General features: G+C 41.6%; 1 long non-coding RNA gene across 1 annotated transcript in view; it reads left to right on the forward strand.

Annotated features, from left to right (window-relative positions):
• The first annotated feature begins 4,801 nt into the window (after positions 1 to 4,801).
• LOC128662924 (uncharacterized) overlaps positions 4,802 to 26,089 on the forward strand; it is a 57,676-nt gene continuing 36,388 nt past the window's right edge. The window contains exon 1 of the long non-coding RNA XR_008402822.1: positions 4,802 to 4,933. This is a non-coding gene — a long non-coding RNA (uncharacterized LOC128662924). The remainder of the gene's footprint in view (positions 4,934 to 26,089) is intronic.

A 26,089-nucleotide genomic window follows, 5' to 3' on the forward strand; every position in this document is an offset into this window, starting at 1 on the left:
CAGGTTATGGAGGATTCTGATATTTTAGAGGGGGATCCCTCCGATACAGAATTTGATACCTGTGTATATTGTGAGGAGGCCCGGGTAATCCAGCCCTCTCAATTATGTTCCGGATGCCGCAATAGAGTGTTTTTATCAACCAATGTTGAGATGTTAGAGACCACTGAGCCGTCCGCCTCTGAAGACTCTTCGTCCAGTGAGGTGTGTTCCCTAGATTCTGTTCCTACATATGCAGTTTTCCCGAGTTCCGATCCTCCTTCGCCTGTAAGGGGTTTATTTCCACCAGAGGTTACTTCGCAGTTCCGCATGGCCATATCTACGGCCTTAGCGATGTTACCTATTCCTGCTACGCGTAAGCAAAGGGGTAATCTAGGCTCTCCTGCCCGAGGACATTTGTGTAAAATAACGATTGTGTCCGATCAGTCCTTTTGGAAATGCGGTTCCCTCTGAGGCTTCAGAGGAAGAACTTCCAGGGTCAGAGTCTGCTGACTTGGGACCTCCGACTGCGGAGGCATTAGCATTTAGATTGGCACGCCTGCGTTTACTCCTGAGAGGTTTTGGCTTGTTCGAGGTTCCCAGTACTGATCCGTCAGTTGAATCTCAGTCCTCTAAATCTGATAACGATCTTAACTAGACGAGGGGAGGATGATATCCTATTTCTTGTCATCTTGTTTTACTTTTGTTTTATTTTTTATATAGAATCCCAGTTCCAAGCTCTATGGGGGATTGTGCCGTATGACGGGCAGGACCTGTTTTTTGTTTGCACACTACTTTTTCAGGGGTTGCCTGTTTTCTTTACTTTACTATTCTGTTTCGGATAGTTTTTTTAGTTTTTTAGAGCTCTGGATTGTTATATAAACTCTTCTTATAGGCGTTTCATCACATGCGATTTTTGGTACTATCGACTTTGATGGTCGAGATTGTTAGAAACTTCCGGTGGAAGCTTACAGTTTTCTGTTCGGGGTGATCCCCTGATTTCAAGCAAAAATGTAAGCCTCGAAGCTTAATTTCTTTAATTTGATTATTGAGTTGTTTTAGCTTTGCTGGAACTTAAGAGTTTCGTTTTCGCCTTGGATTGTTCCGGCAGATACGTTGTTTCCTAGATAACAGGCAGGACCTGTTGTGGATACTAGTTGGTTTTTCTAGATCTCTGGTCTAGGTACAGCAGGCCCATCTATCCTAGTTAACAGGCTGGACCTGTTTAGGTATTATCTGGGGTCAATTTATTTTACACATTAAAGAGCCATATTAAAGGGACACTGAACCCAATTTTTTTCTTTCGTGATTCAGATAGAGCATACAATTTAAGCATCTTTCTAATTGATTCCTATTATCAAATTTTCTTTATTCTCTTTGTATCTTTATTTGAAATGCAAGAATGTAAGTTTAGATGCCGTCCCATTTTTGGTGAACAACCTAGGTTGTCCTTGCTGATTGGTGGATAGTCATCCACCAATCAAAAAGTGCTGTCCAAAGTACTGAACCAAGAAAAAAAGCTTAGATGCCTTTTTCAAATAAAAATAGCAAGAGAACAAAGAAAAATTGCTAATAGGAGTAAATTAGAAAGTTGCTTAAAGGGACACTGAACCCAAATTTTTTCTTTCGTGATTCTGATAGAGCATGAATTTTTAAGCAACTTTCTAATTTACTCCTATTAAACTTTCTTCATTCTCTTGGTATCTTTATTTGAAAAGCAAGAATGTATGTTTAGATGCCGGCCCATTTTTGGTGAACAACCTCGGTTGTTCTTGCTGATTGGTGGATAAAGTAATACACCAATAAAAAAAGTGCTGTCCAGAGTGCTGAACTAAACAAAAACAAAGCTTGGATGTCTTCTTTTTCAAATAAAGATAGCAAGAGAACGAAGAAAAATTGATAATAGGAGTAAATTAGAAAGTTGCTTAAAATTGCATGCTCTATCTGAATAATGAAAGACAAAAATTGGGTTCAGTGTCCCTTTAAAATTGCATGCTCTATCTGAACCACGAAAGGAAAAAATTTGCGTTCAGTGTCCCTTTAAATGATCTATCTCTACATCTTGAGTCAATGTGTTTGAAGATTCTGTGATAACTTGTTCCCAAAACCCACGTAAGTTAAAGGGACACTGTACCCAAAAATTTTCTTTTGTGATTCAGACAGAGCATGCAATTTTAAGCAACTTTCTAATTTACTCCTATTATCAATTTTTCTTTGTTCTCTTGCCATCTTTATATGAAAAAGAAGGCATCTAAGCTTTTTTCTTGGTTCAGAACTCTGGACAGCAGTTTTTGATTGGTGGATGAATTTATCCACCAATCAGCAAGGACAACCTAGGTTGTTCACCAAAAATGGGCCGGCATCTAAACTTACATTCTTGCATTTCAAATAAAGATACCAAGAGAATAAAGAAGATTTGATAATAGGAGTAAATTAGAAAGTTGCTTAAAATTGCATGCTCTATCTGAATCATGAAAGAAAATTTTTGGGTACAGTGTCCTTTTAAGACAATGACACCAAAGATGAGACACATCCCCAGCTTACCAGTCATTAAATATTGTATCTGTGCAAAACTTTAAAGTTTGGCTCTAAAATCTGTGTAGAGAATGAGAATTTCATGATATTTGCAGATATTCTCAAATACTCCTTAAATGAAATGTCTATACCTAGTTCCCTACTCTAACTTTCTATAAATCCAGGTATAACTCCCATATCCACATGTTGTAAAAGGGAGCATACTAAATATGGTGTGTGCCTAATAGTCTGTGGTGTGGTACATCATTTTTTTAATTTGTAAATGGTCTGATATTTTTTTTCCCTACCCTTTTGTGTCTACTAATAAATGAATGTACCTGATTATAAGCATACCATTGGCTGAAGAAACGTAAGTCCCCTTGTTCTAATTCTGACTAGGTATGTAAATCAGCAGCTCCTGAGCCTATCTAGAAATGATTTTCAACAAAGATACCATAAGACTTAAAACAGGTGATATAAATTATTTTGAGGACTCCACAGCTTGGGTATTACATCTCACATTTAATAAAAAGTGGTGTTTTGTAGATCATCATCATCAAGGTGTGCTGTGTGAGTCAATCATCTTTAGTGTATGCAAGATTACCTTGCTTACATAAATCATCCCTTTTCAGTGTCTGGTTATCTTTTCCTACATTACTTTAACCCTTTTGGTTGCCAGGGTGATGCAAATTGTACACTGTAGTGTTCCATCCATTACATTTATGTAAGGGAATCATGTAAATTGACTTTTTTGAAGTACGTGGAGTCTGTGAAACACCCCAAATTTAAATAGAATGTTTTAAATATTTCAGTATATTTACTGTAAAAAAAATGTATCGATTATGTGTCTGATTGCCCAGACACTTCACATAAATCTTATAATATAAGATGTTAAACCCCTGTGTGGGGGTTACATACATGGTTACAGGCAAACAATTGTGCGATTAAGAGAATTTTTATTCTTTCCGCCCCTACATGGAAATACAGCGTTGCTTGTCAAACACTACCTAAAGAGGCCAAAGAGCAAATTTTGTAACTTAGGTTTTCTTCAAACTGCTACAGTTCAGTAAGTAGCTGATTTAGGCTGTTTGAAGCATTTTGAAGAAAACCTAGGTTACAGCATTTGCTTTATGGCTTGGCTAGGGAGTGTTGGACAAGCACAATTTTTACACAAAAGCAAGTGGTGTTGAATGGCCCTTTTACCCCTTTGATGCGCATGACGAGGCATTCTCGTCATGCACATCGCTACCTGTAGGCACCTGATGAGCCTTTCTCGTTATGCAGGGGGATCACTGATCAAACACTGTTTTCTGAGATCCTTCTCACTACAGGCTGGGGATCGTTGGTGGCCTAGTGGGCGAAACTTCCAGGCTTCATCACAAAGGGAAACAGAGAAGCTGGATGGGAGGAGGTTCTTCAATCTCCAAGACCCTAATTTGAAAGAGGATCGCCTGTTCTGTGTGGTGCTGCTCAAATGATCGTATAGACAAGTCCATCTCTCCAAAAAAAGATGAATTTTGTCTGTATAGTCAGGTGATGACTGTGGTAACAGTGAACACCTTTCAAGAAAAAAAGTGCTTTTATTTCTGTACTGAGCAATGGGGCCTCTCTCTAATCTATATTATAACCCCCAAAAGCCTGTATGGGCTCCTATTTCATATGTGACTATCCATGATGACAATTTAGTAAGATGATCACAGTAACAGCAATGGTCACTTGGCCATTCTCAGTATTATTTACTGAAATCTAAAAAAAAATATCTCATATGCAATGAATTATAAATGTATTAATGGTATATTGTAAATCTGCTGGGCCAGCTGGGAAAAAAAACCTATATATAATTTGTGTGGTTCATTCACCTGAATTTGATTTGTAATAGGTAGCAAAAACGCTTTAAAAGGCTTGGCAGTGAAAGGCTTAAAGGAAAATGAAACACTAAATACATGTTAAATGCAATGATGTATTTAAGCAGATTTTTATTAAGCAGTTTGGGTCCATAAAGCAGTAGACACCTAGACAATGTTATTTCTTTGTCTGCTGGGGCCAATTAGGTACAGTTTTAAATGGGTCACTGTGTCAAAGTTACCCAACAGCAATGTGAAAGACTGGTGGAGAGCATGCCAAGACGCATGAAAGCTGTGATTGAAAATCAGGATTATTACACCAAATATTGATTTCTGAACTCTTGCTAAGTTAAAACATTAGTAGTATTGTCTTGTTTAAAATGAATATGAACTTTGGGAGAAATGTTGTCAGATTTATATATACATATATAAAAATATTTTCTCATAATTACTGTATTTTCCTTTAGGTCAGATTATAAAAACTTATTGCAATGCCTGCTGGAGTATCATGGCCCCGCTATTTGAAAATGTTTGGAGCAAGTATTTTGTCCATGTTTGCTGGAGCTGAAATTGTACATCGATATTACAGACCAGATCTTGTAAGATATTATGAAATGCGTGTTTTGGGTTGTTTTTAATTGGATAAGATTTAGTATTAAATTATGTAATTGTTTTTATATATATATATATATATATATATATATATATATATATATATATATATATATATATATATATATATATATATATATATATATATATATATATATATATATTTTCCCCCTTCCATCTTCAATTCTGATTTCTTTTTTAATTTGGTCTCTATCTTGTTTACTAATTTGTATATACTGTAAAAAAGCATGAAAAATGGACTGCACCCTCATACTGGACTGTGTACACATTCTATGACCCTGATTGCCAGCACTCGCAGACAGCTGTACAGCTTTCAGGGACTAAGGTAGTTTACCTCAGACAAGCATGGGTGCAAACCTCATAGGGTAAATTACAAAACAAAATTATTAACACAACACATATATTAATCCTATGACCATGCAAAACTCGAAACAAACATTTATTGTAACGTTTCGGAGACAGAGGGTCTGAGGAAGGGGATACTCTGTCTCTGAAACGTTACAATAAATGTGTGTTTCTGAAGGAAAGACCAGTGAGTGCAAGTTCTTGTTACTGAGATATATATATATATATATATATATATATATATATATATATATATATATATATATATATATATATATATATATATATATATATATCTCTATCTATCATCTATCTATATCTCAATATAGGGTGGCGGTGCACCATCTTGAACCCAATCAGAGATAATATATAAAAAATGTTTCTGGGGGCGGAGCCAACTGTTGAAGAGTATGGCTGCACTACTCTGGAGCTCTGCAATAGAAATTTAAGAAAACAGCAAAAAATGCTCAACAAGATATTCTGATAGCCTCCTCTGGCGATGCTAAAACCTTCTGAATGTATCCACGGAGTTTGGAATGAATGGAGTGGCTGTAAGCATATCTGAAACCAACATCTTTATTCCAGGCCTACACTCCCTGCACTTAGGAGCTGAACCGCATGGATCTATAGCACATAAGTAATGCAGCTTATACAGAAGCTCTGAAAGACTTTATCATTATCAATCACTGTGAGCCCATATACAGGAGAAATGGAGACTGCACTACATCTATCTATAAAAAGTCTATGTGACAAACTTGATTTTTATTACACGCAGCTCTCACGCTGCTTCTCTGAATGCTATCACACCTGCAGCTTCCAAGATGGCGACTTGGCCTCTGCCATTCTGCCTCCTGAGTCTGCGGCATTAAGTGACACTGTTGCAGACTGGTTCTTACAGCAAGAAGCTCTCCCTCGGGAGGAGTCTGAAGGTCCCGTTTCTACGGCGTCAGGGGTGCAGGAGGATGAGGATATAGCTCACTTGCACATAGGGCAGCGAAGGCATGCGAGTGAGATCCGCCCGACACCGGCAGTTTGGAGGCTCCAGTATTTGGATATAGACGCACCTATCCCCGAGCCACTGAAAGCAGACAATATCTACCCGGTCTACCTCCTCTCCGCTCACACCTCTGTCCCTGACGTAGGAGATCCCTATACCTACTTGCAGATTCACGGCGCCACAGCGATCTGGTGTTCAGCCCAGTACCTTTTCGATATCTGTTGCACTGTATTGTCCCTTCAACTGAGCATCGGGCTCCTGCTTATGGGGGAAGACAATAGCGCCCAGCACTTACTACCGCCAGCTGACTCAGGGGAACTATGGAACACTCACCCATCGGGCATTGGCTAAACTTAGCACAGGTCCTGAGATTTCTCTGCGTGAAGATTCTGGACATTCCTGGTTATATTGTGAGCTATGTTTTGTTTTCACTAATTCCCCATATTAACTTCTTATTTGTGAGTGTACCGGAGAACATCTCAGATATTGTTCACTTCACTACTATGTCCCCACACTTTGAACTTTAATTTGAGACTCATGCGGATGCTCAGTTAATAGCACATTTAATTTACTTATTATATCTGTTATTTGTTAAATGTTTTCTGTCATTTTTCAATGTTTGAATATGTTTTAAGGATCTCTCTGTAAAAAATGCTAAGGTTCAGTTACAAAGGTCAATGTTAATTTCTATACATAACTAATTCATCCCAGCTACGTATACCCCTTAGAGACATATTGATAGTTATTCCTCAATGAGGGTGTTCAAGAATTCACATTGAAGTTAGATTTTAAGGGTAATGATATAATACTATTTGTTAAATAAGGTATGTGGGAGTGTGGCTGTCAAGTTTTATGTGTAATCCCCTATAAAGTGCAGTTATTACTTCCACATGCTTGCTCTCTGTGGCTAACTAACCGTTAAAATAAGTTTACAATACGAAATACTCACTGAGGGTAGGCCAATAGGATTTGTGTGTCATACAAACTGGAGTCGGTTAGACTGTTTATGCTTCCTATTGTTCAGGTCTCTCCCTGACAAATATGTCATCCCTGTAATGACCGGACTTCTGAAGTATATATGAGGGGACGCTATGCATCTTCTGTTCACTTTTACTAAGCCAGATGAAAGCACTATACATGCCGTTTGTAGAGTTTTTGTTTTCTCCAACATAGGTGTGTCCGGTCCACGGCGTCATCCTTACTTGTGGGATATTCTCTTCCCCAACAGGAAATGGCAAAGAGCCCAGCAAAGCTGGTCACATGATCCCTCCTAGGCTCCGCCTACCCCAGTCATTCTCTTTGCCGTTGTACAGGCAACATCTCCACGGAGATGGCTTAGAGTTTTTTAGTGTTTAACTGTAGTTTTTATTATTCAATCAAGAGTTTGTTATTTTAAAATAGTGCTGGTATGTACTATTTACTCAGAAACAGAAAAGAGATGAAGATTTCTGTTTGTATGAGGAAAATGATTTTAGCAACCGTTACTAAAATCCATGGCTGTTCCACACAGGACTGTTGAGAGGAATTAACTTCAGTTGGGGGAACAGTGAGCAGTCTCTTGCTGCTTGAGGTATGACACATTCTAACAAGACGATGTAATGCTGGAAGCTGTCATTTTCCCTATGGGATCCGGTAAGCCATGTTTATTAAGATAGTAAATAAGGGCTTCACAAGGGCTTATTAAGACTGTAGACTTTTTCTGGGCTAAATCGATTCATTATTAACACATATTTAGCCTTGAGGAATCATTTAATCTGGGTATTTTGATAAGATTATATCGGCAGGCACTGTTTTAGACACCTTATTCTTAGGGGCTTTCCCAAATCATAGGCAGAGCCTCATTTTCGCGCCGGTGTTGCGCACTTGTTTTTGAGAGGCATGACATGCAGTCGCATGTGTGAGGAGCCCTGATACATAGAAAAGACTTTCTGAAGGCGTCATTTGGTATCGTATTCCCCTTTGGGCTTGGTTGGGTCTCAGCAAAGCAGATACCAGGGACTGTAAAGGGGTTAAAGTTAAAAACGGCTCCGGTTCCGTTATTTTAAGGGTTAAAGCTTCCAAATTTGGCGTGCAATACTTTTAAGGCTTTAAGACACTGTGGTGAAATTTTGGTGAATTTTGAACAATTCCTTCATATTTTTTCGCAATTGCAGTAATAAAGTGTGTTCAGTTTAAAATTTAAAGTGACAGTAACGGTTTTATTTTAAAACGTTTTTTGTACTTTGTTATCAAGTTTATGCCTGTTTAACATGTCTGAACTACCAGATAGACTGTGTTCTGAATGTGGGGAAGCCAGAGTTCCTTCTCATTTAAATAAATGTGATTTATGTGACAATGACAATGATGCCCAAGATGATTCCTCAAGTGAGGGGAGTAAGCATGGTACTGCATCATTCCCTCCTTCGTCTACACGAGTCTTGCCCACTCAGGAGGCCCCTAGTACATCTAGCGCGCCAATACTCCTTACTATGCAACAATTAACGGCTGTAATGGATAATTCTGTCAAAAACATTTTAGCCAAAATGCACACTTATCAGCGTAAGCGCGACTGCTCTGTTTTAGATACTGAAGAGCATGACGACGCTGATAATAATGGTTCTGAAGGGCCCCTAAACCAGTCTGATGGGGCCAGGGAGGTTTTGTCTGAGAGAGAAATTACTGATTCAGGGAACATTTCTCAACAAGCTGAACCTGATGTGATTACGTTTAAATTTAAGTTGGAACATCTCCGCATTCCGCTTAAGGAGGTATTATCCACTCTGGATGATTGTGACAAGTTGGTCATCCCAGGGAAACTATGTAAAATGGACAAGTTCCTAGAGGTCCCGGGGCTCCCAGAAGCTTTTCCTATACCCAAGCGGGTGGCGGACATTGTAAATAAAGAATGGGAAAGGCCCGGTATTCCTTTCGTCCCTCCCCCCATATTTAAAAAATTGTTTCCTATGGTCGACCCCAGAAAGGACTTATGGCAGACAGTCCCCAAGGTCGAGGGAGCGGTTTCCACTTTAAACAAACGCACCACTATACCCATAGAAGATAGTTGTGCTTTCAAAGATCCTATGGATAAAAAATTAGAAGGTTTGCTTAAAAAGATGTTTGTTCAGCAGGGTTACCTTCTACAACCAATTTCATGCATTGTCCCTGTCGCTACAGCCGCGTGTTTCTGGTTCGATGAGCTGGTAAAGGCGGTCGATAGTGATTCTCCTCCTTATGAGGAGATTATGGACAGAATCAATGCTCTCAAATTGGCTAATTCTTTCACCCTAGACGCCACTTTGCAATTGGCTAGGTTAGCGGCTAAGAATTCTGGGTTTGCTATTGTGGCGCGCAGAGCGCTTTGGTTGAAATCTTGGTCAGCTGATGCGTCTTCCAAGAACAAGCTACTTAACATTCCTTTCAAGGGGAAAACGCTGTTTGGCCCTGACTTGAAAGAGATTATCTCTGATATCACTGGGGGTAAGGGCCACGCCCTTCCTCAGGATCGGCCTTTCAAGGCCAAAAATAAACCTAATTTTCGTCCCTTTCGTAGAAACGGACCAGCCCAAAGTGCTACGTCCTCTAAGCAAGAGGGTAATACTTCTCAAGCCAAGCCAGCTTGGAGACCAATGCAAGGCTGGAACAAGGGAAAGCAGGCCAAGAAACCTGCCACTGCTACCAAGACAGCATGAAATGTTGGCCCCCGATCCGGGACCGGATCTGGTGGGGGGCAGACTCTCTCTCTTCGCTCAGGCTTGGGCAAGAGATGTTCTGGATCCTTGGGCGCTAGAAATAGTCTCCCAAGGTTATCTTCTGGAATTCAAGGGGCTTCCCCCAAGGGGGAGGTTCCACAGGTCTCAGTTGTCTTCAGACCACATAAAAAGACAGGCATTCTTACGTTGTGTAGAAGACCTGTTAAAAATGGGAGCGATTCATCCTGTTCCATTAGGAGAACAAGGGATGGGGTTCTACTCCAATCTGTTCATAGTTCCCAAAAAAGAGGGAACGTTCAGACCAATCTTAGATCTCAAGATCTTAAACAAGTTTCTCAAGGTTCCATCGTTCAAAATGGAAACCATTCGAACAATTCTTCCTTCCATCCAGGAAGGTCAATTCATGACCACGGTGGATTTAAAGGATGCGTATCTACATATTCCTATCCACAAGGAACATCATCGGTTCCTAAGGTTCGCATTCCTGGACAAGCATTACCAGTTCGTGGCGCTTCCTTTCGGATTAGCCACTGCTCCAAGGATTTTCACAAAGGTACTAGGGTCCCTTCTAGCTGTGCTAAGACCAAGGGGCATTGCTGTAGTACCTTACTTGGACGACATTCTGATTCAAGCGTCGTCCCTTCCTCAAGCAAAGGCTCACACGGACATCGTCCTGGCCTTTCTCAGATCTCACGGATGGAAAGTGAACGTGGAAAAGAGTTCTCTATCTCCGTCAACAAGGGTTCCCTTCTTGGGAACAATAATAGACTCCTTAGAAATGAGGATTTTTCTGACAGAGGCCAGAAAAACAAAACTTCTAGACTCTTGTCGGATACTTCATTCCGTTCCTCTTCCTTCCATAGCGCAGTGCATGGAAGTGATAGGTTTGATGGTAGCGGCAATGGACATAGTTCCTTTTGCGCGCATTCATCTAAGACCATTACAACTGTGCATGCTCAGTCAGTGGAATGGGGACTATACAAACTTGTCTCCGAGGATACAAGTAAATCAGAGGACCAGAGACTCACTCCGTTGGTGGCTGTCCCTGGACAACCTGTCACAAGGGATGACCTTCCGCAGACCAGAGTGGGTCATTGTCACGACCGACGCCAGTCTGATGGGCTGGGGCGCGGTCTGGGGATCCCTGAAAGCTCAGGGTCTTTGGTCTCGGGAAGAATCTCTTCTACCGATAAATATTCTGGAACTGAGAGCGATATTCAATGCTCTCAAGGCTTGGCCTCAGCTAGCGAGGGCCAAGTTCATACGGTTTCAATCAGACAACATGACAACTGTTGCGTACATCAACCATCAGGGGGGAACAAGGAGTTCCCTGGCGATGGAAGAAGTGACCAAAATCATTCTATGGGCGGAGTCTCACTCCTGCCACCTGTCTGCTATCCACATCCCAGGAGTGGAAAATTGGGAAGCGGATTTTCTGAGTCGTCAGACATTGCATCCGGGGGAGTGGGAACTCCATCCGGAAATCTTTGCCCAAGTCACTCAACTGTGGGGCATTCCAGACATGGATCTGATGGCCTCTCGTCAGAACTTCAAAGTTCCTTGCTACGGGTCCAGATCCAGGGATCCCAAGGCGGCTCTAGTGGATGCACTAGTAGCACCTTGGACCTTCAAACTAGCTTATGTATTTCCGCCGTTTCCTCTCATCCCCAGGCTGGTAGCCAGGATCAATCAGGAAAGGGCGTCGGTGATCTTGATAGCTCCTGCGTGGCCACGCAGGACTTGGTATGCAGATCTGGTGAATATGTCATCGGCTCCACCATGGAAGCTACCTTTGAGACGAGACCTTCTTGTTCAAGGTCCGTTCGAACATCCGAATCTGGTCTCACTCCAGCTGACTGCTTGGAGATTGAACGCTTGATCTTATCGAAGCGAGGGTTCTCAGATTCTGTTATCGATACTCTTGTTCAGGCCAGAAAGCCTGTAACTAGAAAGATTTACCACAAAATTTGGAAAAAATATATCTGTTGGTGTGAATCTAAAGGATTCCCTTGGGACAAGGTTAAGATTCCTAAGATTCTATCCTTCCTTCAAGAAGGATTGGAAAAAGGATTATCTGCAAGTTCCCTGAAGGGACAGATTTCTGCCTTGTCTGTGTTACTTCACAAAAAGCTGGCAGCTGTGCCAGATGTTCAAGCCTTTGTTCAGGCTCTGGTTAGAATCAAGCCTGTTTACAAACCTTTGACTCCTCCTTGGAGTCTCAACTTAGTTCTTTCAGTTCTTCAGGGGGTTCCGTTTGAACCCTTACATTCGGTTATTATCTTGGAAAGTTTTGTTTTTGGTTGCAATTTCTTCTGCTAGAAGAGTTTCAGAATTATCTGCTCTGCAGTGTTCTCCTCCTTATCTGGTGTTCCATGCAGATAAGGTGGTTTTACGTACTAAACCTGGTTTTCTTCCAAAAGTTGTTTCTAACAAAAACATTAACCAGGAGATTATCGTACCTTCTCTGTGTCCGAAACCAGTTTCTAAGAAGGAACGTTTGTTGCACAATTTGGATGTTGTTCGCGCTCTAAAATTCTATTTAGATGCTACAAAGGATTTTAGACAAACATCTTCCTTGTTTGTTGTTTATTCCGGTAAAAGGAGAGGTCAAAAAGCAACTTCTACCTCTCTCTCTTTTTGGATTAAAAGCATCATCAGATTGGCTTACGAGACTGCCGGACGGCAGCCTCCCGAAAGAATCACAGCTCATTCCACTAGGGCTGTGGCTTCCTCATGGGCCTTCAAGAACGAGGCTTCTGTTGATCAGATATGTAGGGCAGCGACTTGGTCTTCACTGCACACTTTTACCAAATTTTACAAGTTTGATACTTTTGCTTCTTCTGAGGCTATTTTTGGGAGAAAGGTTTTGCAAGCCGTGGTGCCTTCCATCTAGGTGACCTGATTTGCTTCCTCCCATCATCCGTGTCCTAAAGCTTTGGTATTGGTTCCCACAAGTAAGGATGACGCCGTGGACCGGACACACCTATGTTGGAGAAAACAGAATTTATGTTTACCTGATAAATTACTTTCTCCAACGGTGTGTCCGGTCCACGGCCCGCCCTGGTTTTTTAATCAGGTCTGATAATTTATTTTCTTTAACTACAGTCACCACGGTATCATATGGTTTCTCCTATGCAAATATTCCTCCTTAACGTCGGTCGAATGACTGGGGTAGGCGGAGCCTAGGAGGGATCATGTGACCAGCTTTGCTGGGCTCTTTGCCATTTCCTGTTGGGGAAGAGAATATCCCACAAGTAAGGATGACGCCGTGGACCGGACACACCGTTGGAGAAAGTAATTTATCAGGTAAACATAAATTCTGTTTTTTAGTGCTTCACTGGCCCCACTTAACACCAAATGGTAGTCCCTTTTACAAGCCCGCTGTTCGCTCCTAAGTATTCCTACTTGGCCATGTGACTGACTCCTGCGAGATCCATGATGTGGGCCTACTACTAAAACGCTACTCTTAGATATTGTTCCCATCTGTCCCTACACTGATGTTTATTTTTATGTTTTAATTTATAGTAGGTTCTATGTTCTTCCTCTCTTATTTTTATAGCAGTCTCTATGACCATATAACACTGACTATCCTAGTACATTTCTATAACTATTGACAGCACATACTAATGCCAGCTTTGTATATAGTTGTATACATATTTGCAATGATTTATTGGTATGTGTATACAGCACAGTATTCTTGAGTGAGTGAGGGTTATGTACTAGACTCTGATGCACACCTTGCATACTTTAACTAGCAGAGTTGCAGCTCACTAAAGTCCTGTAACACCTACGCAGGGAGTCAGCATAGTATGCCTAATAAGCCCCATTTAAAGATTTATTGAAAATAGTTTGTTTGATATGTTTCAGTCTCATGAACTAAGGTTGAGATTCATTTATCTTATTGTTGTAATATCAGGAGTTTCTATCCTTTATAGATCAGGCTTAACGTTTACAGATATTACATTAGCACATAGATAAGCTGAGGTAAATTTATCTGCATTGTATAGTCAGAGTTGAAAGATAGGTGCAATTTTCATGCATTTGAGCGATATGCATGTTATATGTATCTCACATGCTTATCTTAATGGCAGAATAGATACTCTGTATATATGCACAAATCCATATGGTAAACAATTGCTTTACACTCTTACTTCACCCCTATATGAGTCTCTCTTCTAACAGTGGAATAAGGGTTATGTACTAGACTCTGATGCACACCTTGCATACTTTAACTAGCAGAGTTGCAGCTTACTAAAGTCATGTAGAACCTACGCAGGGAGTCAGCATAATATGCCCAATAAGCCTAATTTAAAGATTACATTCAAATGTGCTTCAATAGGGCTACTATTCTATAACATAAGCTTGCTCCAGATAGGTAACCTTTTCTTAGTATATCATTGACATTTGTCAAGGTTATACTTTCTAAACATTCTAAGTTGGTAAGTTTGCTTTAGACACCCTAATTGTGAGTCAGGATGTAGCAGTATACATGGATAATGTATGTTTACTTAGAAGGGTTCGGTATACTAATCTAGGCTTGTTCTGCTGGTTGCGGCCGGGCCAGTGGAATTGGCATTATACGTAACTAATACTGAAGAGACTCCTCTCCTCCCTTTCCCGTCGGTACTTGTTGCCTACGGGTCATACCCCTACTCCCTTTTCCCTTGTCGCCGGTAGATGGCACCTCCCCAGGAGAGGAGCCCCTCTAGAAGCCCTTTATATCTCGTTTTATACTATGTTTCATATTATCTACCTCATATTTCATGGTACATACATCCTGATACTTTGCTATGAGAATAATTGTTCCAGAATGTAATCTGACCCGTATTATACACAAAAACCCAGGATATTTGAACAGGTCTCTACGTAAGAGTATATATGGAGTTCAGCTATAATGATGACAGCCTGGAAAGTTTGTAAACTCTAATTGAATCTATAACTCCGTCCCCCCAGCTTTCATAGTTATAATCCACTCTTATATTAGGTGGATAAATAAGCGGTATTAATCCGCTACAAACATTATTCTGTCATAAGTTGCTCTTAGTCTTGTATTTAATAGGAGCAACTTGTTTTGATTCCCTATAATTTGTCAATCCTTCAAAAATACACCTCTATTATAATAAACGTATCACCCTATAGGAAGTATAATTTACCAGGGTTGTTTAAATTCTTTCATTCTTTCATTATTATCTTTATGTTATGACATAGGAAACGAAATAGAAAAGAGGTAAATTCAGAATGTAGAAGTTGTACTTCGCATTTACAGCCAATGTTTTATTAATAACATATGTTATGTTCTATAACAAGCTGCTGATTGTATACTGTTTGATGTTTTGTATCTTTGATATTGCCTCAATAAAAAAACTTTGATTTAAAAAAAAAATGTTTCTTTCCTAATATGGTGAGCCCACGGCGTCGTCCTGGCCAGCAGGAGGCGGCAAAGAGCACCACAGCAAGAGCTGTTAAGTATCCCTTCCCACAATCCCCAGTCATTCTCTTTGCCTTCAGTGCAAGGAGGAGGTGAAGTTTGGTGTCAAAGATTTTTCTTCAATCAAGATTTTATTTTGAAAGCCAGAGTAGGTTTGCTCTGATCTTTCCTGACTAGGTCTAGCTGTACTCCACGTTAGTCTCTTCAGTAGGGCTATGATGGCTTTCAAGCTAGGTTAAGTTAAGTTAGGAACTTGTGGGATGGGCCTCACTGCGTTTTCCTAACAAGTTGCCACCCTTGCATAGAAAGCCAGAGTAGGTTTACTCTGTACTTTCTTCTTTTCACAGGTCTCTGTGGGGAGTGGCTTCCTCTCATACTGGGTGAGCTGTCCTCCTGCCGGACAGCCAGAGGTGCAGGTAAGTGCCATTTTTGTTTATTTGTGAAAACAGAAACTCTGGCACTTAATAGTACAGCTGCACATTATTTGAGACTAGACTCCTGCATTGTCTAATGGGATATCATTGGCAGGGAGCAGACACTGGGGCTTTAGAGAGTGTGTTGTTTTTCACTGGTGGCTCAGTATCTTTATTGGGGACCCGGTAGCATAAGGATGGGTCTGGTACATGTCTCAGTTTAGGATCTAACTCCTAAGCCATGTTACGGAATGATGTTCCTCCTGTGTATTTTACAGTAATTTCTATGGGCTCCGGGACCGCCTTTGTTGTAACTAGAAGAAGGCGGATCTTCTCTGAGGCGGTCTTTATCCCTAAACGCGCGCTTTTCCGATAGTGGCGTAGCCTTTAGCGTAAGTGTTTTTTTTTGTCAAGCCTCTGCAGACACGGAGCTATTGGCAAACACTTCAGGCTCCGGTTTTTAGTCGGATTTCGATCCCGGAGTGCAGAGGTGGCAGGTAGGCACTTCAGAAGAGCGCTGAGGTGTAGAGGTACCATGTTTTTAGCTAGACTAACATACATATTGAGTTTTGGGCATTGATTTACCTCATTTTCTCCAACATAGGTGTGTCCGGTCCACGGCGTCATCCTTACTTGTGGGATATTCTCTTCCCCAACAGGAAATGGCAAAGAGCCCAGCAAAGCTGGTCACATGATCCCTCCTAGGCTCCGCCTACCCCAGTCATTCTCTTTGCCGTTGTACAGGCAACATCTCCACGGAGATGGCTTAGAGTTTTTTAGTGTTTAACTGTAGTTTTTCATTATTCAATCAAGAGTTTGTTATTTTCAAATAGTGCTGGTACGTACTATTTACTCAGAAACAGAAAAGAGATGAAGAATTCTGTTTGTATGAGGAAAATGATTTTAGCAACCGTAACTAAAATCCATGGCTGTTCCACACAGGACTGTTGAGAGCAATTAACTTCAGTTGGGGGAACAGTTTGCAGTCCCTTGCTGCTTGAGGTATGACACATTCTAACAAGACGATGTAATGCTGGAAGCTGTCATTTTCCCTATGGGATCCGGTAAGCCATGTTTATTACGATTGTAAATAAGGGCTTCACAAGGGCTTATTTAAACTGTAGACTTTTTCTGGGCTAAATCGATTGATATTAACACATATTTAGCCTTGAGGAATCATTTTATCTGGGTATTTTGATATAATAATATCGGCAGGCACTGTTTTAGACACCTTATTCTTTAGGGGCTTTCCCAAAGCATAGGCAGAGTCTCATTTTCGCGCCGGTATGGCGCACTTGTTTTTGAGGACAGCATGGCATGCAGCTGCATGTGTGTGGAGCTCTGATACATAGAAAGGTCTTTCTGAAGGCATCATTTGGTATCGTATTCCCCTTTGGGCTTGGTTGGGTCTCAGCAAAGCAGATTCCAGGGACTGTAAAGGGGTTAAATATAAAAACGGCTCCGGTTCCGTTATTTTAAGGGTTAAAGCTTCCAAATTTGGTGTGCAATACTTTTAAGGCTTTAAGACACTGTGGTGAAATTTTGGTGAATTTTGAACAATTCCTTCATACTTTTTCGCAATTGCAGTAATAAAGTGTGTTTAGTTTAAAATTTAAAGTGACAGTAACGGTTTTATTTTAAAACGTTTTTTGTGCTTTGTTATCAAGTTTATGCCTGTTTAACATGTCTGAACTACCAGATAGATTGTGTTCTGACTGTGGGGAAACCAAGGTTCCTTCTCATTTAACTATATGTATTTTATGTCATAAAAATTTTTTAGTAAAAATGATGCCCAAGATGATTCCTCAAGTGAGGGGAGTAAGCATGGTACTGCATCATCCCCTCCTTCGTCTACACCAGTCTTGCCCATACAGGAGGCCCCTAGTACATCTAGTGCGCCAATACTCCTTACTATGCAACATTTAACGGCTGTAATGGATAATTCTATCAAAAACATTTTAGCCAATATGCCCACTTATCAGTGAAAGCGCGACTGCTCTGTTTTAGAAAATTCTGTAGAGCATGAGAACGCTGATGATATGGTTTCTGAAGGGCCCCTACACCAGTCTGAGGGGGCCAGGGAGGTTTTGTCTGAGGGAGAAATTTCAGATTCAGGAAACATTTCTCAACAAGCTGAACCTGATGTGATTACTTTTAAATTTAAGTTGGAACATCTCCGCGCTCTGCTTAAGGAGGTGTTATCCAATTTGGATGATTGTGATTATCTGGTCATTCCAGAACCACTATGTAAAATGGAAAAGTTCTTAGAGGCCCCGGGGCCCCCCGAAGCTTTTCCTATATCCAAGCGGGTGGCGTCCATTGTTAGTACAGAATGGGACAGGCCCGGTATACCTTTAGTACCTCCCCCCATATTTATAAAATTGTTTTCCTATAGTCGACACCAGAAAGGACTGATGGCAGACAGTCCCCAAGGTCGAGGGGGCGGTTTCTACTCTACACAAGCGCGCCACTATACCCATAGAAGATAGTTGTGCTTTCCAAGATCCTATGGATAAAAAATTAGAAGGTCTGCTAAAGATGTTTGTTCAGCAAGGTTCCCTTCTACAACCAATTGCATGCATTGTCCCTGTCACTGCAGCCGCGTGTTTCTAGTTTGAGCTAGGAAAGGCGATTATTAGTAATTCTTCTTATGAGGAGATTATGGACAGAATTCGTGCTCTTAAATTGGCTAATTCTTTCACCCTAGACGCCACCTTGCAATTGGCTAGGTTAGCGGCGAAAAAATTCTGGGTTTCCTATTGTGGCGCAGAGCGCTTTGGTTAAAATCTTGGGCAGCGGATGCGTCTTCCAAGAACAAATTGCTTGACATTCCTTCAAGGGGAAAACACTCTTTGGCCCTGACTTGAAAGAGATTATCTCTGATATCACTGGGGGCAAGGGCCACGCCCTTCCTCAGGATAGGTCTTTTCAAGACCAAAAATAAACCTAAGTTTCGTCCCTTTCGCAGAAACGGATCAGCCCCAAGGGCTACGTCCTCTAAGCAGGAAGGTAATACTTCTCAAGCCAATCCAGCCTGGAGACCTATGCAAGGCTGGAACAAAGGAAAGCAGGCCAGGAAACCTGCCACTGCTACCAAGACAGCATGAAATGCGGGCCCCCGATCCGGGACCGGATCTGGTGGGGGGCAGACTCTCTCTCTTCGCTCAGGCTGGGGCAAGAGATGTTCTGGACCCTTGGGCGCTAGAAATAGTCTCCCAAGGTTATTCTCTGGAGTTCAAGGGGCTTCCTCCAAGGGGGAGGTTCCACAGGTCTCAGTTGTCTTCAGACCACATAAGAAGACAGGCATTCTTACATTGGGTAGAAGACCTGCTAAAAATGGGAGTGATTCATCCTGTTCCATTAGGAGAACAAGGGATGGGGTTCTACTCCAATCTGTTCATAGTTCCCAAAAAAGAGGGAACGTTCAGACCAATCTTAGATCTCAAGATCTTGAACAAGTTTCTCAAGGTTCTATCGTTCAAGATGGAAACCATTCGAACACTTCTTCCTTCCATCCAGGAAGGTCAATTCATGACCAAGGTGGATTTCAAGGATGCGTATCTACATATTCCTATCCACAAGGAACATCATCGGTTCCTAAGGTTTGAATTCCTGGACAAGCATTTCCAGTTCGTGGCGTTTTCTTTCGGATTAGCCACTGCTCCTAGGATTTTCTCATAGGTACTAGGGTCCCTTCTGGCGGTGCTAAGACCAAGGGGCATTGCTGTAGTACCTTACTTGGACGACATTCTGATTCGAGCGTCGTCCCTTCCTCAAGTAAAGGCTCACACGGACATTGTCCTGGCCTTTCTCAGATCTCACGGATGGAAAGTGAACGTGGAAAAGAGTTCTCTATCTCCGTCAACGAGGGTTCCCTTCTTGGGAACTATAATAGACTCCTTAGAAATGAGGATTTTTCTGACAGAAGCCAGAAAAACAAAACTTCTAGACTCTTGGTCGGATACTTCATTCCGTTCCTCTTCCTTCCATAGCGCAGTGCATGGAAGTGATAGGTTTGATGGTAGCGGCAATGGACATAGTTCCTTTTGTGCGCATTCATCTAAGACCATTACAACTGTTCCTGCTCAGTCAGTGGAATGGGGACTATTCAGACTTGTCTCCGAAGATACAAGTAAATCAGAGGACCAGAGACTCATTCCGTTGGTGGCTGTCCCTGGACAACCTGTCACAAGGGATGACCTTCCGCAGACCAGAGTGGGTCATTGTCACGACCGACGCCAGTCTGATGGGCTGGGGCGCGGTCTGGGGATCCCTGAAAGCTCAGGGTCTTTGGTCTCGGGTAGAATCTCTTCTACCGATAAATATTCTGGAACTGAGAGCGATATTCAATGCTCTCAAAGCTTGTCCTCAGCTAGCGAGGGCCAAGTTCATACATCAACCATCAGGGGGGAACAAGGAGTTCCCTAGCGATGGAAGAAGTGACCAAAATCATTCTATGGGCGGAGTCTCACTCCTGCCACCTGTCTGCTATCCACATCCCAGGAGTGGAAAATGGGGAAGCGGATTTTCTGAGTCGTCAGACATTGCATCCGGGGGAGTGGGAACTCCATCCGGAAATCTTTGCCCAAGTCACTCAACCGTGGGGCATTCCAGACATGGATCTGATGGCCTCTCGTCAGAACTTCAGAGTTCCTTACTACGGGTACAGATCCAGGGATCCCAAGGCGGCTCTAGTGGATGCACTAGTGGCACCTTGGACCTTCAAACTAGCTTATGTGTTCCCGCCGTTTCCTCTCATCCCCAGGCTGGTAGCCAGGATCAATCAGGAGAGGGCGTCGGTGATTTTGATAGCTCCTGCGTGGCCACGCAGGACTTGGTATACAGATCTGGTGAATATGTCATCGGCTCCACCATGGAAGCTACTTTTGAGACGAGACCTTCTTGTTCTAGGTCCGTTCGACCCACTCCAGCTGACTGCTTGGAGATTGAACGCTTGATCTTATCAAAGCGAGGGTTCTCAGATTCTGTTATTAATACTCTTGTTCAGGCCTGAAAGCCTGTAACCAGAAAATTACCACATAATTTGGTATATCTGTTGGTGTGAATCTGCAGGATTCCCTTGGGACAAGGTTAAGATTCCTAAGAGTCTATCCTTCCTTCGAGAAGGATTGGAAAAAGGATTATCTGCAAGTTCCTTGATGGGACAGATTTCTGCCTTGTCTGTGTTACTTCACAAAAAGCTGGCAGCTGTGCCAGATGTTCTAGCCTTTGTTCAGGCTCTGGTTAGAATCAAGCCTGCTTACAAAATTTTGACTCCTCCTTGGAGTCTCAACCTAGTTCTTTCAGTTCTTCAGGGGGTTCCGTTTGAACCCTTACATTCCGTTGATATTAAGTTATTATCTTGGAAAGTTTTGTTTTTGGTTGCAATTTCTTCTGCTAGAAGAGTTTCAGAATTATCTGCTCTGCAGTGTTCTTCTCCTTATCTGGTGTTCCATGCAGATAAGGTGGTTTTGCGTACTAAACCTGGTTTTCTTCCAAAAGTTGTTTCTAACAAAGACATTAACCAGGAGATAGTTGTGCCTTCTTTGTGTCCTAATCCAGTTTCAAAGAAGGAACGTTTGTTACACAACTTGGATGTAGTTCGTGCTCTCAAATTTTACTTAGCAGCTACTAAGGTTTTCAGACAAACTTTGGCTTTGTTTGTTGTTTATTCTGGTAAACGGAGAGGTCAAAAAGCAACTTCTACCTCTCTCTCCTTCTGGATTAAAAGCATTATCCGATTGGCTTATGAGACTGCCGGACGGCAGCCTCCTGAAAGAATCACAGCTCACTCCACTAGGGCTGTGGCTTCCACATGGGCCTTCAAGAACGAGGCTTCTGTTGATCAGTAATGTAAGGCAGCGACTTGGTCTTCACTGCACACTTTTTCTAAATTTTACAAATTTGATACTTTTGCTTCTTCTGAGGCTATTTTTGGGAGAAAGGTTTTGCAAGCCGTGGTGCCTTCCATTTAGGTGACCTGATTTGCTCCCTCCCTTCATCCGTGTCCTAAAGCTTTGGTATTGGTTCCCACAAGTAAGGATGACGCCGTGGACCGGACACACCTATGTTGGAGAAAACAGAATTTATGTTTACCTGATAAATTACTTTCTCCAACGGTGTGTCCGGTCCACGGCCCGCCCTGGTTTTTTTAATCAGGTCTGATAATTTATTTTCTTTAACTACAGTCACCACGGTAACATATGGTTTCTCCTATGCAAATATTCCTCCTTTACGTCGGTCGAATGACTGGGGTAGGCGGAGCCTAGGAGGGATCATGTGACCAGCTTTGCTGGGCTCTTTGCCATTTCCTGTTGGGGAAGAGAATATCCCACAAGTAAGGATGACGCCGTGGACCGGACACACCGTTGGAGAAAGTAATTTATCAGGTAAACATAAATTCTGTTTTTTATTTTCTAAATTAAGGAGGAGAATATATTAAGTCCTATTTTTCACTCGTTTTTACTTTGGGAATGAATGCTCTTAAAGGGACAGTTTTAAAAGATTTTTTTTTTGGTTTGTCGCTAGTGCTTCAATTTTAATTGCAAGATGGACCAGGAGACTATGCCTTCTGTTGAATGCAAGCTTTTAGACAACCAAGTTGAACCTCCTTTGTTCTGATTTTATTGAGAGAACATTAACACTCTCAGGTTGATGCTGCTCAGACAATGCCGAAGCTTTCTCCTCAAACGTCCCAAGCCTTATCACATTCTGTGCCCCGCAGGTCCCTCACAATCTCCTCAAGGAGTATATTTGTATGCAGAAATTGCTGCCCAGGTAGCTGAGGCGTTGGCTGCCATTCCCATGCTTCAGGGAAGACGCAAGTGGAGAATCAGATAGTAAGGTTTCTGATCTAGTCCAGGCTAACAAAGTTGCTCTTTCTCATAAGTCTGAAGAGGAAGATACTTCGGTAGCCTCCTGAGGGTGAGATCTCAGATTTGTATAGTATAATTCCTTCTTCTGATGCTGAAGTTGTTTCCTTCAGATTTAAGCACCTTCGTGTTTTGTTAAAGGAGGTTTTGGTTACCTTGGATGACTCTGATACCTCTGTCGTTGTCAACCCTAAGAAATCTAGTAAATTAAATATATGCTTTGATGTTTCGGGGCAAATTAGTTTAAATGAAAATATTTCCCAATATATTGACTATTGTTTGCAACCATTCATGACACTTTCTTCCTTTATTCAAGACACTAATTAAATGCTCAGAAAACTAGATGGACTAACAGTAGAACATAACACCATACTAGTTACAATAGACATGGAAGCTCTATATTCTTCAATCCCCCATAAGCTGGGAATTGAAGCGTGCAAATATTATCTAGACCAAAGGTGCAGAGAATATACAGCACATACTAACTTCACACTAGACTTATTATCCTTTTGCACTTGAGAGGAATTTCTTAATATTTGACGACAAATTTTACCGTCAAACACTTGGTACAGCAATGGGGGCAAGTTGTGCCCCACATATGCCTGTTTATATTTGGGAAAATGGGAGGTAGACTATATAAGAAATACACTATCAATATATGAAGAAAAAATAAGTCTATGGGCACTCTATATAGACCAGCCCTTCTTAAACTGTGGGTTGGGACCCCTTATGGGTTCGCAGAACCCTTATGTGAGGGTTGCGGGAGCTGTGGGGGTCGCGGGAGCAGTGGAGAGCAGTTTATTATTTTTTTTTATTATTTAAATCTTGCGCAAAGTTTCTGCAAACAGTTCTCGCGGGAGGAAGTATTTCCTTTTTCCTGCTCCTGAGTCCTGTACACACACACTGTAGTGAGTCACAGCAGCGCACAGCAGCGCACAGGAGGGAAGAGCGGAGCTCCTGAGACTGACTAGGTAAGTAAGTGAATGAATGGGAAGAGGGACGGGGTTGTTGGAGTAGGTAGTTAGCAGCCCTTCCTAATCTGTTAGGCCTGGAACAGTGTGACTGTGTATGACACTATCTCTGGATTACTGGGTGCTATTTGAAAAACGGCTGCAAGATTTACATGCCACACCTCTCATTGGGTGTTCTGTTATAAATATCAAGTGATTTGAGATTGATAGAGTTGAAATGTAGTAACAGAACACCCGATGAGAGGTGCGGCATGTAAATCTTGCAGCCGTTTTTCAAATAGCACCCAGTAATCCAGAGAGAGTGTCGGTTCTGGTCCTCACGATTATAAGCTGAAATACAAGTGGCTGAGCGCAGCGAGAACGCACATAAGCCTGGATGGTTCATGCGTAGTGGTCTTACTACCTGTTGCAGATCTGCACGTAGCCCTGATGATTGCCGACTGGCTTTTGCTGTTTCAGATCCCCTGATTGTGAGCAACCTGGAGTGGTACCCCTGACAACATGTTTGTAACACACATTCAAAACCCTCCTGGAGACAATCTGCCTTTTTTGCTCCTCATAGAACTGTGGTGGCTAAAATTCAATGTTATTGATTTGTAAAAGGCTTTTTTTTCTAACTTTGTTTAATTGGAAGTAGATATGACATCTAATGTGATATAATTATAGTTTCATGTTACTAATTGCCATACTAAATATATGCTGTAAACATGTCTTGGTTTGGGGACTTGCTAAAAGTAATTACTGTATGCATGCTGCCCATGTTCCCCTTATGTACGGACTTCCAATATGTAAAACCAATCAGGTGAAGGGGAATATAAGATACACAACTTTTCTGCCAGTAATGTCTAATTAAACTTTCTGTTTGCAAAATAATGCATACCATATCATCGGGTTCATATTGGAGGTTGGAAGAAACACCTCAAATCAAAATTTAGTAACATCATATGGCGGTGCTAATGTCAGTGTCTTTAGTAGCATCATAATATGGCGGTGTTAATGTCAGTTTGTTTATTAACATCATAATATGGCGGTGTTAATGTCAGTTTGTTTATTAACATCATAATATGGTGGTGCTAATGTCAGTGTGTTTAGTAACATCATAATATGGCGGTGCTAATGTCAGTGTGTTTAGTAACATCATAATATGGCGGTGCTAATGTCAGTGTGTTTAGTAACATCATAATATGGCGGTGCTAATGTCAGTGTGTTTAGTAACATCATAATATGACGGTGCTAATGTCAGTGTGTTTAGTAACATCATAATATCGCGCTCAACAAATGTAATTTTATAAACTAAAGATAGTTTTTATTTATATTTTCGGTTTAGGACAAAAATATTTTTCTTTTACAAGATATGACGAGTCCACGGATTTCATCCTTACTTATGGGATATTGCCTCCTGGTCAGCAGGAGGAGGCAAAGAGCACCACAGCAGAGCTGTGTATATATAGCTCCTCTCTTCCCTCCCACTCCAGTCATTCTCTTTGCCTGTGTTAGTGATAGGAAGAGGTAAAGTGAGGTGTTAGTTTAGATTCTTCAATCAACAGTTTATTATTTTAAATAGTGCCAGTGTGTGCTATTTTTTCTCAGGGCTAGAGCTTCTGGCTTTTCAGCAATGGACTGGGGAGATTCTCACATCTGCAATGCTCCCATATTGATTGCTGCCTTGCTGATGGTCTTAGCAGATATTATCTAAGACTTTATTTGTCCCCACAGACGTGCTGGAGGTGAGGAAAGGGAACATCTTCATTGTGTGGGACAGCTTCATATTGCGTTCAGCATTGAGGTATGTATAGTCATTTATTTCTGGGGAGACTGAAGTATCTCAGAACAGACTGGCATTTATTCCCTGTACAGGGAAGAGGGTAATCGTTTTTGCATTACAGATTATGTGCTTAAGTATTCCCTTTTTTGTGTGGATAATCAGTAGCCTAATAAAGGGTTAAACTGGGGCTATATTTTTACTATGGGCTTGACGCTGGGAGATCAATCTGTTAGTGCGCAGTACTTTATATGAGCGTTTTAACATGTGCAGCAACGTATATTGACATTACTGGGCTAGTGTGTGTTTATGTGAAGGGGCACATTGGTGATTCGAGGTACTGTTATAGGAACCAACATTTTTATTTTCCATGCGGTACTTGCTCCGGGGACTTTAGTTGCGCCCACGAGGGGCGGGCTTGAATTTTGCATGCTCAGTCGCGCATTTTCTATCCAGATCCTGTCTTGGAGCAGCATGTATCTAAGCTCCGGTGTGGCCTAAGTCGTCTGTGTTTGCATACTTCACAAGCGATTTCAGGAGCGCCGTCCACGACTATTCAGTGTTTCGTTCTGGGACAGGTAGGCGCCACAGCAGAGCTGTGGCGAGGTGCAAGGGTTTAATTAGACTTACATTGTTTTATTTGCT

The sequence above is a fragment of the Bombina bombina genome, chromosome 6, assembly GCF_027579735.1.
Source record: "Bombina bombina isolate aBomBom1 chromosome 6, aBomBom1.pri, whole genome shotgun sequence".
Classification (NCBI taxonomy): Eukaryota; Metazoa; Chordata; class Amphibia; order Anura; family Bombinatoridae; genus Bombina; species Bombina bombina.